The sequence below is a fragment of the Peromyscus maniculatus genome, chromosome 14 (assembly GCF_049852395.1).
Source record: "Peromyscus maniculatus bairdii isolate BWxNUB_F1_BW_parent chromosome 14, HU_Pman_BW_mat_3.1, whole genome shotgun sequence".
In the NCBI taxonomy this organism is placed as follows: domain Eukaryota; kingdom Metazoa; phylum Chordata; class Mammalia; order Rodentia; family Cricetidae; genus Peromyscus; species Peromyscus maniculatus.
In genome coordinates this window covers 29,098,928-29,111,914 of record NC_134865.1, presented here as the reverse complement: position 1 = coordinate 29,111,914, position 12,987 = coordinate 29,098,928, and the positions used below count along the sequence as shown (strand labels likewise).

The 12,987-nt window shown below is 40.7% G+C and overlaps 1 protein-coding gene and 1 long non-coding RNA gene across 6 annotated transcripts in view; one reads left to right on the top strand and one right to left on the bottom strand.

Annotated features, from left to right (window-relative positions):
• The window catches only part of Immp2l (inner mitochondrial membrane peptidase subunit 2), an 867,453-nt gene that overhangs the window by 193,543 nt on the left and 660,923 nt on the right, over positions 1 to 12,987 (top strand). The gene's annotated exons all lie outside the window — the stretch shown is intronic.
• LOC143268429 (uncharacterized) lies at positions 3,595 to 7,298 on the bottom strand. Its single transcript, XR_013044317.1, has 2 exons — positions 7,114 to 7,298; positions 3,595 to 4,072 (listed from the first exon to the last, which is right to left on the bottom strand). It is a non-coding gene; the product is annotated as an uncharacterized LOC143268429 (long non-coding RNA).

The following is a 12,987-nucleotide window of genomic DNA, read 5'->3' as shown; positions in this document are numbered from 1 at the left end:
CTCTGTCTTGGGGAAGACAAGTGTGCTCCACAGGGCAAAATGTACCAGGAAGGTATGGATAATAGCATTTATATGTATGTAAATTCATATGTATTAAATATATGTACTTACATTCATCTTGATGACTTATGTTGCTTAAGGCTAAATATTTAGGCATTGCTTCTTATCTCATGAAATTGGTTTGATGGATTTAATTACATTGTTTAATAAAAATATTTAGGCATAATTCCTAGAGCTTTTGAATGCTCCAGGAAATGAATGAAGGAAATCTAAGAGCAACATTTAGGAAGAACAAGTTAATTCAGTTGACACTATTTTGCTTGTAAAAGGACAGACTAGCCATGAAAAGGAATGCATTTAGGACTTTTAATGTGGCAATTAAACATGGTTAGGGGACTGTGTAAATTAGCATGTTTTTAACTGCATTTATGGTCATCTTAATCTGATATGGCTGACTTAATTTCATAGTCATTTGAGGATAGTTAATTCTACTTTATAGTTGCTTACCAGGAAATTATGCCTCATGCTGTGTGGTGAGGTTTTGTAAATGAATTTAAAGAAAATTGTTATTGTTGGAAAAAAAATATCATTGTTTAAGCACCATCTAAAGTTGCTGCCTCTAAGGGATCATTGCTGTGTGGTATTTAAAAAAAGGTTTTAAAATGTCTTTTATATCTTGACAGTGTGACTAAGGAGACACAGTTGTGTATATTTAACCAACCAACAAACAAACAAAAATCCAAACCATTCCTTGAAGTGTTTAGTGATTAATCCCTTGTCCAGAAGGCTTCCTAGTTATGAAGTTAAGTTCTGTACCAGCTGATAATATTCTTCTTGTACCTAAATAAATACTTTTAAAATCCTATCCATAAAATACCTACAGAAATGTCTATTTTCCTCCTTTTCATGTTTTCACAACGTTTTATTCCAGCAAATCTAGAAAGTTTATTTTTTCTAATAAATAGCAGTGCTTCTTATTAGATATATGAGATAGATTTTTATTAGTTATATTTGATAACTTTTGAAAATTTCAACTCTGTTCTAAAGAGGAGACATTCAGAATTTGATATCAAATAAGGTATTATTTGAACAGGTTGCATGAATCAAGTTTACTGCACTGAAAATAATCTGAATATTAGATACACCTTTTTTCTTTATTAAGATATTTTGGATCATTTTACATACCAACCACAGATCCCCCTCTCTTCCTTCCTCCTGCTCCCCCCAGCCTTCCCCCCAACCCACCACCTGTTCCCTCCCTCCTCCAAAAAGGGTAAGGCCTCCCATGGGGAGTCAGCAAAGCCTGGTACATTCAGTAGAGGCAAGTCCAAGCCCCTCCCCCTGCATCAAGGCTATGCGAGGTGTCCCACCATAGGTAGTCCCTCCAAAAGCCAGCTCATGCACCACGGATGGATCCTGATCCTACTGCCAGGGGGCCCTTTAAGCAGACCAAGCTACACAACTGTAGAGACACTTTTTTTTGTTTTATTGTTCTCTAAGTGTTTTGTATGGGTACATGTTTAATTTCTTTAGCATATCTGATGAAGAACCTCATGAGCTTAACTATTTTCTTTTGGAATTTGATTTCTGGTAATCGTTATATACTCATGAAACCAAATATTTTCATACTATTTTCTAACAGAATTAACTTTTCATTCTCATATGTATAATATATCATATATAATTATGTACATAATTTATATGTATATAATTAAAAAATACCTGGGGAGAAAGTAAATTAAAGACATCTAGTAGTAAAACTTAACTATTAATCTTTGAAATATGAAGCAAAATTAAAATAGACAATTTTTGTACATTCTTTTAAATTAAAAATTCTTTTGCGTAGGTTCAGCTTATTCCTCAGAAGGAAAATGAAAATGGATTATATTTAATATGTAGGTACAAGTTCAAACAACCCTATTATGTGACTCTTCCTCATTCAGAACCATCAGCTACCAATAACTAACCCCCCCCCCTCCATTCTGGAATTGATTTTCTTCAGATTTCATGTAGGCAACCACAGCTACTGTGAGTTCATGAATACAGTGGCCCTTTCATGTGCAGAAGACACTGCTTTATGACAGTCCTTCCAAGCCTCTGGCTTTTGAAATCTATTTGACCCTTTTACAAGTGTTGTGTTGAGGCTGGAGGGGCATGATACAGATACCATGAGAGCACATTTAGGGCCAGGTACTCCACCAGCACTTAGTCTCTGCATTCTGACCAGTTGTGAGTCTCTGCATTTGCCACCTTCCACTGCAAAAAGAAACTTCTTCTTGGGAAGAGGGGAAATGGGGGTGAGGGCCTGGGAGGAGAGGGCAGAAGGGGAAATGGCAGTTGGGAAGACTAAATGAAAAAGAGAAAAAGTTTTTTTTGTTTGCTTAAAGAAGCTTCTTTAATAAAGGCTTGGTGTTGCACTGAAGATAAGTATTTAGAAACTAGTTTGATACAATGCCCATTTAGCAAAATTAGATTCTCCACTGGGGCCTATCACCTCTCCAGCCGCAGGTTCTTAGCCAGGTTGACAGTGTAAGACGTGAGTTCCATCCTATGATGCAGGCCACAGGTCTCACCAGAAAGCAGTTTTTACCCCCCTAACACTCGAACCGCCATTACACCTATTGGTGCATCTTCCCAGAGCGATCATTTTGTGGACTGCAGCATTCCTTGGTGGTGATGATGGACTATAAAGTGTAAGATGAGATGAGCCCTTTCCCCCCAAGCTTGTTTTGGCCAAGACTGTATCACAGCAACAGTGGGAAACCAGTTGTTGCTGATCGTGATTGTGAGCACATTTCCAGATGTTCTTCCTCCTTTCCAGGTCACTGTCTTCCTTCAGCAACATTTCTTTCCTTTGTAACCTTCTACTTCTATTCTTTGTCCCTCAGTGAGTACAACCTGTATTCTGGTCTATTGACTACAGGGAATATTATTTATCATTAATACTCAAATAGAATTAAAGTTTTCTGATTTCAGAGTTAAGAGATGTGTTGCTATTTGTTGTTGTTATTATCTTGGTGGAAATTATTTTTTAACTATTTCAGCCTTGGATAATAAATATTATTCAAGATAGTAATAGGTTTGTTATATTTTATCAAATAAGGCAACTCTGTTATTTTGATATGTGTTTTCATATTTACCCCTTCATTCTGGAATACATTGTTTTATCAGTAGGGACCATTTTAATCATTTGGCTTAGTGCATGTAGGTTTTATTTGAGATTCTCATGTACATCTTTATAAATGATATGTTAATTGGGGTATGAGGTGGTCTGCATTCTGTCTACACTAACAGCTCTCAACACTGCAAGTCAGTGATTTCACCTGCACCGTCTTAACGTCTGATACACTGCCCCAGGGACCATGCCAGGAGCAATATCTGCTGTCCAGATGTTTTCAGAAGGAGGAGAAATGGGGGAGAACTATTCATATTTATAGGTGAAACCATTCTTCAAGGATAAATTCTGTAATATATATGTTATACATCATGTATAAATTATGTAATACGTTTAACTTTATAGATGTGTATAGAATTGTAGGTGTTAAAATATAGCATCTTTATATATTAAATTGTATCTTTTAAGGCCTCTTTTGCTTTTGCTTTTTTTTTTTTAATGTTTGTGTGTGACTTTAATACCCAAGCCCCCTTTTCCAGGACACAAGGTTGAAGATTATAGGCGTTGTAATTTCCCTGAGGAGAAGGATAACACAATAAGGAAGAGTCATACTCTTGTGTGGTGAGTTTCACTCAGGCTGCTGCAGTCCTTTACTGAAGCAAGAGTTTGAGTCAAGGCTGTGTGAGATAGAAAAGGATTCCAGATGTTAAAGTGAAGTTTGGAGGATAACACTGCATGAATTTATTTATTTATTTTAGACAATAGATTGGAAAAAAAATTAGATACCAAATGAGTTGATATCTTCCTAACTGTAAGTATTACTTTGACTGGAGGCAATGAGAAGCAAGATTCAGTAGATATGATGGCCCCTTATCCGGTCTCCTTTTCCTCTGCAGACTGAGGAAGAAGTCTTGAGGTTCTGTCTAGCAGCTGTCCTGGCACACACAGGCGAAACACCTAAAGTGGTAGACATTCAATACATAGTACAGCACATATGAAATTGAGATGGATGACGTGTCTGCTGTGCTCATTTGGAATGCATGGCGTGAAGTTGAATGCAATAATGAGATAATTAGATCCAGTAAAAGAGGAGGTGGCTTTTCTCTTTGCAGTCTGTGCTACTCTAGCCACAGCGTGCAGTTTTTCTCCGAACGCTCATTTGAATTATGCATGGGTCAAAATGGCAAAGGTTTTTACCAAGATAAAAGTGGAACTCGGTGATTAGCGGTTCCAGTTTCCACTTCTCTTCTTTAGTCTGGAGTTGTCTACAGTACAGTAAAACGAGGGTGAGTGGCCACCTGTACTTGGCTTGGAACAGATCACAGTTAACATTTCCCTGGTGTATCACAGCCGCGGTGAATTGAGGAAACATGTATTAATTTCTTGTTTTACATCAGAATCAATGGCAGCTTGTGGCTGAAAGTTCTGGGATTATGATTTCCTCATCAATTCTGGTTATATTTTCCTCCCTTACAATGTCATAGTTGGCAGTCTAACCTAATATTAAATGTAATGATTCACAATGCACAGTCCATTTTTCACATTATCCCAACAATTACAGTGTTCATTGTCTTCATCTAAGTAAATGGAAACTGTGTGAGGATACTAGGGTAGATTGGACTTGGGCACAATTAAAAATAGATCAAAAGGATGACAACCCAAAGTCCTTGTGGTTCCTATGATTTCAGTATGTTGCATTATTTTGAGAAAAAAAATGTATTAGAGCCTACTTTTGTATAATGAAAATAGTCCATCGAAAGGAAATAAAACTGTAAAATTTCAAACTGAGATTCAGCTAAAGCCTCTTTTTTAATCAATAAGACTCTTCTGATAAAATCTACTATTGTTACTGCGATTAGTTTATGGAGGGTAATTGTGCAAGATTCACACAGTTAGGAGACTCGTTTCATTCACTCTGTTACCCTATTGTAATACACTGAATGCCTCCCGTGTACCACTTGCCTCTTAGTGCAGGAGGATGACCCTCGCCTTGAAGAAAGTCATAGCCTTGAAATTGTTAACATAATAAATTAATAATTAGATTAATATGGATATACATGCACATTTATGATCTGTAGTTCATGATAACACTATAGTAATCGTATTGGCTTGTCTATTTAGTAGATTATGGCATGGGATAAATGCTGTCTTGAGCTCATGTGGTGGAGATGGGACTTGTGGTTTTGATGGGTAAAACACGGGGATTCTGACTTTTCTGTGTTAGAAAAGAGATATTCTTTTTGGTTTACATATCAGGGAGGCTGTGGGGAAAGAGGAGAGAGGAGGTTGAGGCAGAAGGCTGCCTTCAGGATAGTAGAGAGTCAGTCGGTCTGTGTTTTCCTCCATTGGTTCCAGTAGCTCCTCTTTCCTCAAGTCTATCACTCCATCCTGCTTTCCTTACGGACCACCCTTCTTCTGCAGTTAAATCCTGTTGCAGATGATAATATCTGATGTTCCAGCATCTACATAATTAGGGCTCTTAGGGTTCCATGAAAATCAAGAAATAATTGTGTACATGACTCAAGTTTAGAGGACCCCCTCCCTCAACATTAGCCGTTGAACTTTAAAGAGAAAGTCGTCTGAGCGTATTAATTAATAGCATTTGCTGATGTCTAGCTTGACACTCTAAACTGCTGGGACATTCATGGAAAAATCCACAGAGGGGGAAAATTACATTTCATTCATTTTGATTACCCTCTCAATACCTAAAAGCAGCTGCCTAACACCGTGCTCATTTATGTCAGGTGATTTATTGTTATTCATATTAGCGATCCATTTTATTTAATTTGTTGTTTCACCATAAATTGGGAGGAAAGTGGAATTGGAATCATAATCCCGTGTTCTGGTGTAGTGAATGTTCTGGAGGCATTTCTACCCTCGTTATAGGCTGTCAGCTTACATATCCTAGTTTCCTCATGGAAAATGACCAAAATCTCCAGGAAACTGTGTGTGGAAGGAAACAGTCTCCGATGTGTTGGACATGTATGCCTTAGTTTATAAAGTATTAAGCAGTACACACAGACTCAGTCTACTAAGGAAAAAAAATAAATACTTGAAAGAAATTTTGATGAAGAAAAATTTTTTTTGAAGTTCATTCTAGAAACTTCCTTAGGAGTTTATGATATGCACACAGAAAGACAATAGAATACATTCTTTGCTTTTAGTTAACAAAATCCTTGAATGTCAATGTCAAGGAGGATGTAAATAGCAAAGATTCATTTTCTCTAAGTAGAACAGGGTAAGGCCTATAAGAAGTAGTTAGGTGTGTCACCTTGCCAGTTTCAGAAGACCGTCATACATGTCTAGATATATAAGTGATACCACTATTGTTACTGAGGATTATTTATCTTTCAAAACTCAAGAAAGAAAAAGATCTTAACTCATGGATAGAGTCATATTATCATTTGCTATTAGACATTTCTGTCATTTTCCCCCATTTAATATTAAAATGGAGATAGAAGAACATTAGAGTACAGTTTAGATGGATTAATAACTGGTTCATTCCTTTTAAGGAAGAAGAAGAAAAAAAAGAATCCTAACTGTTTATCGAAAGGCTGAGAATTTAACATCGAGCAAAATGTGATCTAGTGGGAGAGATTAATATATACATAATTTATGAGAAACAGTTCGATGAAATCATTTAACTAAGTGTTGCCTGAGAGGTTAAAATTTTACTTAACCGAGGAAAGCGGGAAGGGGTAACATGGATGGTGACGTGCCCGTGGGGCCTTGGATTGATTGGAATCTCATTGTAGAAACAGCTTTGTTCTTCCCCCGCCCCACAATGGTACCCAATCATTTGCCCTCATCTTTAGCCCTACTGCCCACTCTCATCTCTCTGCTGGCTTCTTGACTTCGGATTAACAGGAATAGAGACTGGGGAGAGGATTAACAGGAGGAGAGACTTGGCAGAGGATTAACAGGAGGAGAGACTTGGCAGAGGGTTAACAGGAGGAGAGACTTGGGAGAGCATCCGCTTGGTTTCCTAATGTACCCACCTCTGCGTCCATCCTCTCTTCTTTCCTGCCTCTGTAGGCCTGAGTAGCTCATTTCCTTGTGTCTGCTTGCGAAATGTTCTTCCTTCTGTTGTTTGCTGTGGCCTCTGTCTCTCCCTGTTTCCCATCTGCTCTAGCTAGCTGTCTCCTACATTTATCCTGGGCAGAGGTTAGGGCAGAAACTTTGAAATCAAACATGGGTTCAATTTCTGATCCTGCAACGTGGAGATTGATTTTACCCAGGTAACACTTTAATCATTTTGACTCTTAACCCCTCACTGTTACCACATTTTTTTCTTCTCCCAGCCTGTCAAATAAGTCCATTTGGCCCCCATTCTGCCTAATTTCCTTAATTGCCATTCTTCTTTTCAAAGGCTAGACTGGCTGGGTAGTGGTGGTGCACACCTTTAATCTCAGCACTTGGGAGGCAGAGGCAGTGGATCTCTGAGTTCAAGGCCAGCCGAGTCTACAAGCAAGTTCCAAGATGGCCAGGGAAGAGAAGATGAGAGAGAGGAAGGGAGGGAGGGAGGGAGGGAAGATGAGAGAGAGAGAGGGAGGGAAGATGAGAGAAAGGGGGAGGGAGGGAAGATGAGAGAGAAGGGGAGGGAAGGAAGATGAGAGAGAGGGGGAGGGAGGGAAGATGAGAGAGAGGGGGAGGGAAGGAAGATGAGAGAGGGGGAGGGAGGGAAGATGAGAGAGAGGGGGAGGGAAGGAAGATGAGAGGGAGGGAGGGAAGATGAGAGGGAGGGAGGGAGGGAGGGAAGATGAGAGAGGGGGAGGGAGAGAGGAAGATGAGCATCTTAAAGCAAACTCACCCACACTGGAGAGGTAGCACCAGGAAGTCCTGTCAGAAAGCTACTCTGAGATAACCTGCTCCCACGGTCACAGTGTGAGTGCATTCGGACGACAGAGCCCATGTGACCTAAACATTTCTTAAGGTTCCATTTTCCAAGAATTATGCCTTAGGACTCCACTTTCCGACACAGGGACCTCCAGCTCATCACAGTGGAAACCACTTGAATCTCTTCCTTTTGGGTGTGGATTATTTTCACTTCTAATATTAGTGAGTATTTTGTATTTAGACCTTCTCTAACTCTGCATCTACACTTGACTTTGTCTACCTCTCCATGGACTAGGTACTTTTGTGCCAATGTGATGGTTGGAGGACCTAAATCACGGTTTCATACGCACATATTAAACTGGTGAAGCTGGAACACAAATCCTGGAACATGACCACAGCCTCACTATGTTGTGGAGCCTGTTTTCCAGGTGTCCTGTGACTGCCACTGTTTCAAATTCCAAGTGTCTGTGTTATGAACACTCAGCATATCCCCATGTGAAATTCCAGCTTCCGGCTTCATCTTGTCGGACCACACCTCCTCCCAGCTGCAGGTAGTTCTTGGAGATACTAGAGTATCCCTGAAGTTGAAGGTTAGCCGAAGGCAGGTTTTTAGGAAGTGGTCACTTACGCCAAGGTGGAATGTTGGGGATGCAGTTGTTGGAGGTCATTCAGTAAGTAAACCCTTACTTACAGATGCACGCTCCCGTGCATGAGCCAGTAAACTCGCTGACCGGCCCAGCTTGGGTGGAATCCTTAACTTTGGTCTGTTGTTTGTGCCGTCTCTAGGACGAGCAGACATTTGTTCATGTCTCCTTAGGGAAAGTAACAAGCCTGCTACTGTCCTGCCGCTTACACACCTGGACTGCACCACACCTGACAGCTCTGGATTTTAACCATTCCCGGTATCTGTACCTCTTCTGTCCCTCACCATTAACCTGAGAAGACCCATTGCTCATTTTGCTGTGGTGAGCTATATCATGCTATCAGACTTCAGCATGGCTTTCACATCTATTTTTTTTTGTTTTGGTTTTATTTATTTATTTATTTATTTATTTATTTATTTATTTATTTATTATTTTCCTCTTAATCAGCTTGATACAGTATAAATTCTCATCCTAATAGTGAAATGTTTCATTGAGGCTTCCCCAGTAATTGAGTAAAACCAAAACTTATTATAAGCCACAGTCATCCTAGGGTTCCCCCTGCTATGTAGCCTCCCTGGTTCTGTGGGTTGCAGTCTGTTCTTTGCTTTATATCTAGTATCCACTTATGAGTGAGTACATACCATGTTTGTCCTTCTGGGTTTGGGTTACGTCACTCAGGACGATATTTTCTAGATCCATCCATTTGCCTGCAAATTTCATGCTGTCATTGTTTTTCTCTGCTGAGTAGTACTCCATTGTGTATATGTACCGCATTTTCTTAATCCATTCTCCAGTTGACGGGCATCTAAGTTGTTTCCAGGTTCTGGCTATTACGAATAGTGCTGCTATGAACATAGTTGAGCATGTATCTTTGTGGTATGATTGAGCATTCCTTGGGTATATGCCCAAGAGTGGTATGGCTGGGTCTTGAGGTAGATCGATTCCCAATTTTCTGAGAATATTCACATCTATTTATAGAAGGATCTTTAAAAAATTTGCCTTGGCTTAAGTATAGTTCTACTATTTGATAAAGCATTGTTCTCAAAAATCTAAGTTATACTTTCTATAGCTTTGGAAGGAAGGCTTTATTCTCAATCTTGTCTTCCTTAGTCTGCTTTTTTTTTAGTTAAAAATTGTGGTTTATATGTTGATCATATAGATAGAATATACAGGTTCAGTTTATGCACTAAATACAGAATTATGTAACAGCGGTTCAGTATCAATGCTGGGATTCTATCCCACTGTGGCAGATTTCCCCTGAAATCCTCCGGGACAGAGGTTAGACCACAGGCTTCTGAGTCAACATGGCTTTAGTTCCTCACCTTATTAGTACCAGTACAGCCTTCTGGTGATGATGTCTTCTCTGTCATCCTCAGGTCTGATTTAGCAGGTGGTGCTAGGTATTGTTTCTCCATAGGAAGTCATGCAACTGTCTTGTGCATACATCCTTGTGTTTGGCTTTGTCCGAGTTAGTGAAGTGCAGCTATGTCTTTAGCAAAAGAAGAGCCTTAATTGAAATGACAGAAAATGCCTTACGGTACATAGTACAGGCAAATATGTTACAGGTGTTTAATCTGGGCAAGAAAACTGAGGCAGATATCTGTGAAGATCCAGAAGATGAATTTGATATATTCTGCTGGTTTGGGAGAATGCGGTCTAATTTGGTCTAATGAGAAGAGGTAAAATTGCCCTCAATTTGGAGAATCCTTCAAATGTGCTGTTTGCTGTAGGAGGCATTCTAGTGGAGACCTGCTGTGTACAGTCATGGTTTTCTGTTGGGATGTTAGTGCTTTTAATAGTTAGACCTGTGAACCGCTAGCCGGAGCTACATCAGCTCATTTCCGCGGTGCCACCTCTGATGTTCTACAAGTCAGCTTAATTTTTGCACGTTATTTTCTGTCACATTCCACCTGGGCCATTTACAGATCACAGTTTCTGTGGTAACTGACTCTGTGAATATGTTGCCATCCTGAAATAATCAGATAGCATGCATTATTTCTCCCTCTGTAGTGCTTGCTGTCTTTTATTTTTCCCCAAAGTGTTAAATCTGGCCTTTAGGAATCAACGTCCCATAAACCCCAGGGGACACTGTAATGTGCTGGCAGCATGGGGCTAACCGCAAACAGCTGCTGATGCAGAGTGCTGGGGAGCAGGTTGTGCCTCCAGTGACCAACATAAAAGGAGCCCGAATGCACTGTGCTTCCTAAGGAAGCACATCTGGAATGCCTTGCCCGCAGAGTCCATCCACCGGGCCATTTCCCTGACCTTAAATTAGTAACACTGCGCACCTCGAAATCTGAACCTTAGTTAAAAGGAACTGATTGGATCCTTAACCTGTAAGAACTTCCTGTGTGATTGATTGTGAACGCTCCAATTTTTATGCTTGATGTTTCCCTTCAGGAAAATACTAGGGAAAAACTTATATGAAATATGAAATAATAAGGATTAGAATTTACAGCTGCCTCCTGTACTCGCCAGTTTTACTTCTGTTCCACCTCTGAGGTCATTTCCAAAGTCTCCCCCCACCCTTTTTTTTTCTGGTGCTTTTGGATGGTGCTTTATTTTCACAACTTTGCATATTCAAGTACTTTATTTTCTCTTCCTCTACGCTCTTTTTTCTTTCCCAAGATAGTTGGCTGTTTATGAACAGTTGTATCAATTTCTGACTTAGCGTTTGATGTCTTTACCTATGAACAACTCTGTTAAAGTTTCAGTTTGTTGAAGATAAACTGTAAGAAAATAAAGACTGTATTAATGTCCAGTCAGTGTCACACCTGTCACACCTTGGTGCCCCTTCTCCGCTCTGCCTCTTTCCAGTGCTGGTGACTTCAGTCTTTCACTGTATTGCAGCTTTGGAAAACACTGAAGAGCAAGAAGTAATGATCAGTGTGGTACAGAGTTACAGGGATGCAGACTGAGGGGTCATTTTAGGGATGGCATTGAGGGGATGCCACTTGGAAACCGAAGGAAGCTGCCCTACCAAAAGCCCAGGCAGGAACTGGCTGGGCAGCGATGAGCCAGAGGGGAAGTCTTGAGACAGGCTGGGGGACCTGGGAGCTTCACTAGGGCAAAGCGGAAGCGGGGAGCTGGCAGAGGTTGGCCAGTCAGTGCTCATTAACAGCGTGGGTCTAAATAGAAGGACAGCCGAGTGGAACCTGTTGTCTGAGTCCTCTATGGAAAAAGGAATTGGATGAAGGCAGACATAGAAATTACACACTCAAGAAGCCGAGAGGAAGTGAGTTACTGTGCACAGACAGAAAGAAAATGTGGAGAAGTAGTGGACTGAAATGTCTCTTTGGAGGGACCTGTGCAGACGTTTTACCTGTGTTGGAGGTGGCAGTTGGGGGTGGGGGTGGGGGTAAAGGCCATGCCTGGTGGTTTGATTTGATCACCAAGGGTATATAGTTGTCCCACCTGATGAGGTGGTGAGGAGTCCCTCCTATATAGGGTGGGAAGATGCCCCTTAGAAAAGCTAAGTAACTTCTTCTAGGCTTGGTTCCCCTTTACTCTGCCCATTCAGGTAGCATGGCTGCATCAGACTCTAGTTGGATGTAGTTTGTTCCCAAGGATTCATGCGTTGGAAGCTTGGTCCTCGCTACGTCAATGCACTGGAAGGTGAGACCTTCAAAGGGTAAAGCCTTGCAGGAGGTGCTGTGGGTTGTTGGGACTACAGGTTAGTTCTTGAGAGAGGAGTTGTTCTAAGATTGACTCCAAGCCCGGCAGTGGTGGCGCACACCTTTAATCCCAGCATGCAGGAGACAGAGCCAGGCGGATCTCTCTGTGAGTTTGAGGCCAGCCTGGGCAACAGAGTGAATTCCAGGAAAGACTCCAAAGCTATATAGAGAAACCCTGTCTCAAACGACAACAACAACAACAACAACAAAAAACAAACAAACAAACAAACAAACAAACAAACAAGAGTGACTCCAGCCACTGCATTATTGCTGCCATGTTTCCAGGCTTGTGTTGTGATGTATTTCTTGCATGCTTTCCCACCATTGCGATGACATCACTGTAATGTGCTGCAGTCAGGTGGTGCTGGTCCCATGCTGCTCAGACCGTGAGCTAAATAAGCCCCATTAGATGTAGTTATTTTGGATGCTAGAGATAGAAGTATTTCTTTATGGTGGTGAATAACTTCCATGGCAACTGACTATTGAAATGCCCATGTTGCAAACGCACCTTTATTCATTGTTATGTCTTAGGGGATTTAGCAGTAATCTGGCTTGGATATCATTCACTCATTTATCTGACAGTATTGGGTTCACTAGCTGTCACTTATTACAGAACACTGAGAATGAGCTCCATTGCTGATGTGAAGCAGAAAGGCCATTGCACAGTCCAGCCCAGCACATGGTTGTTGTAGGGAAGGCACTGAGTGTTAGGGAGGTA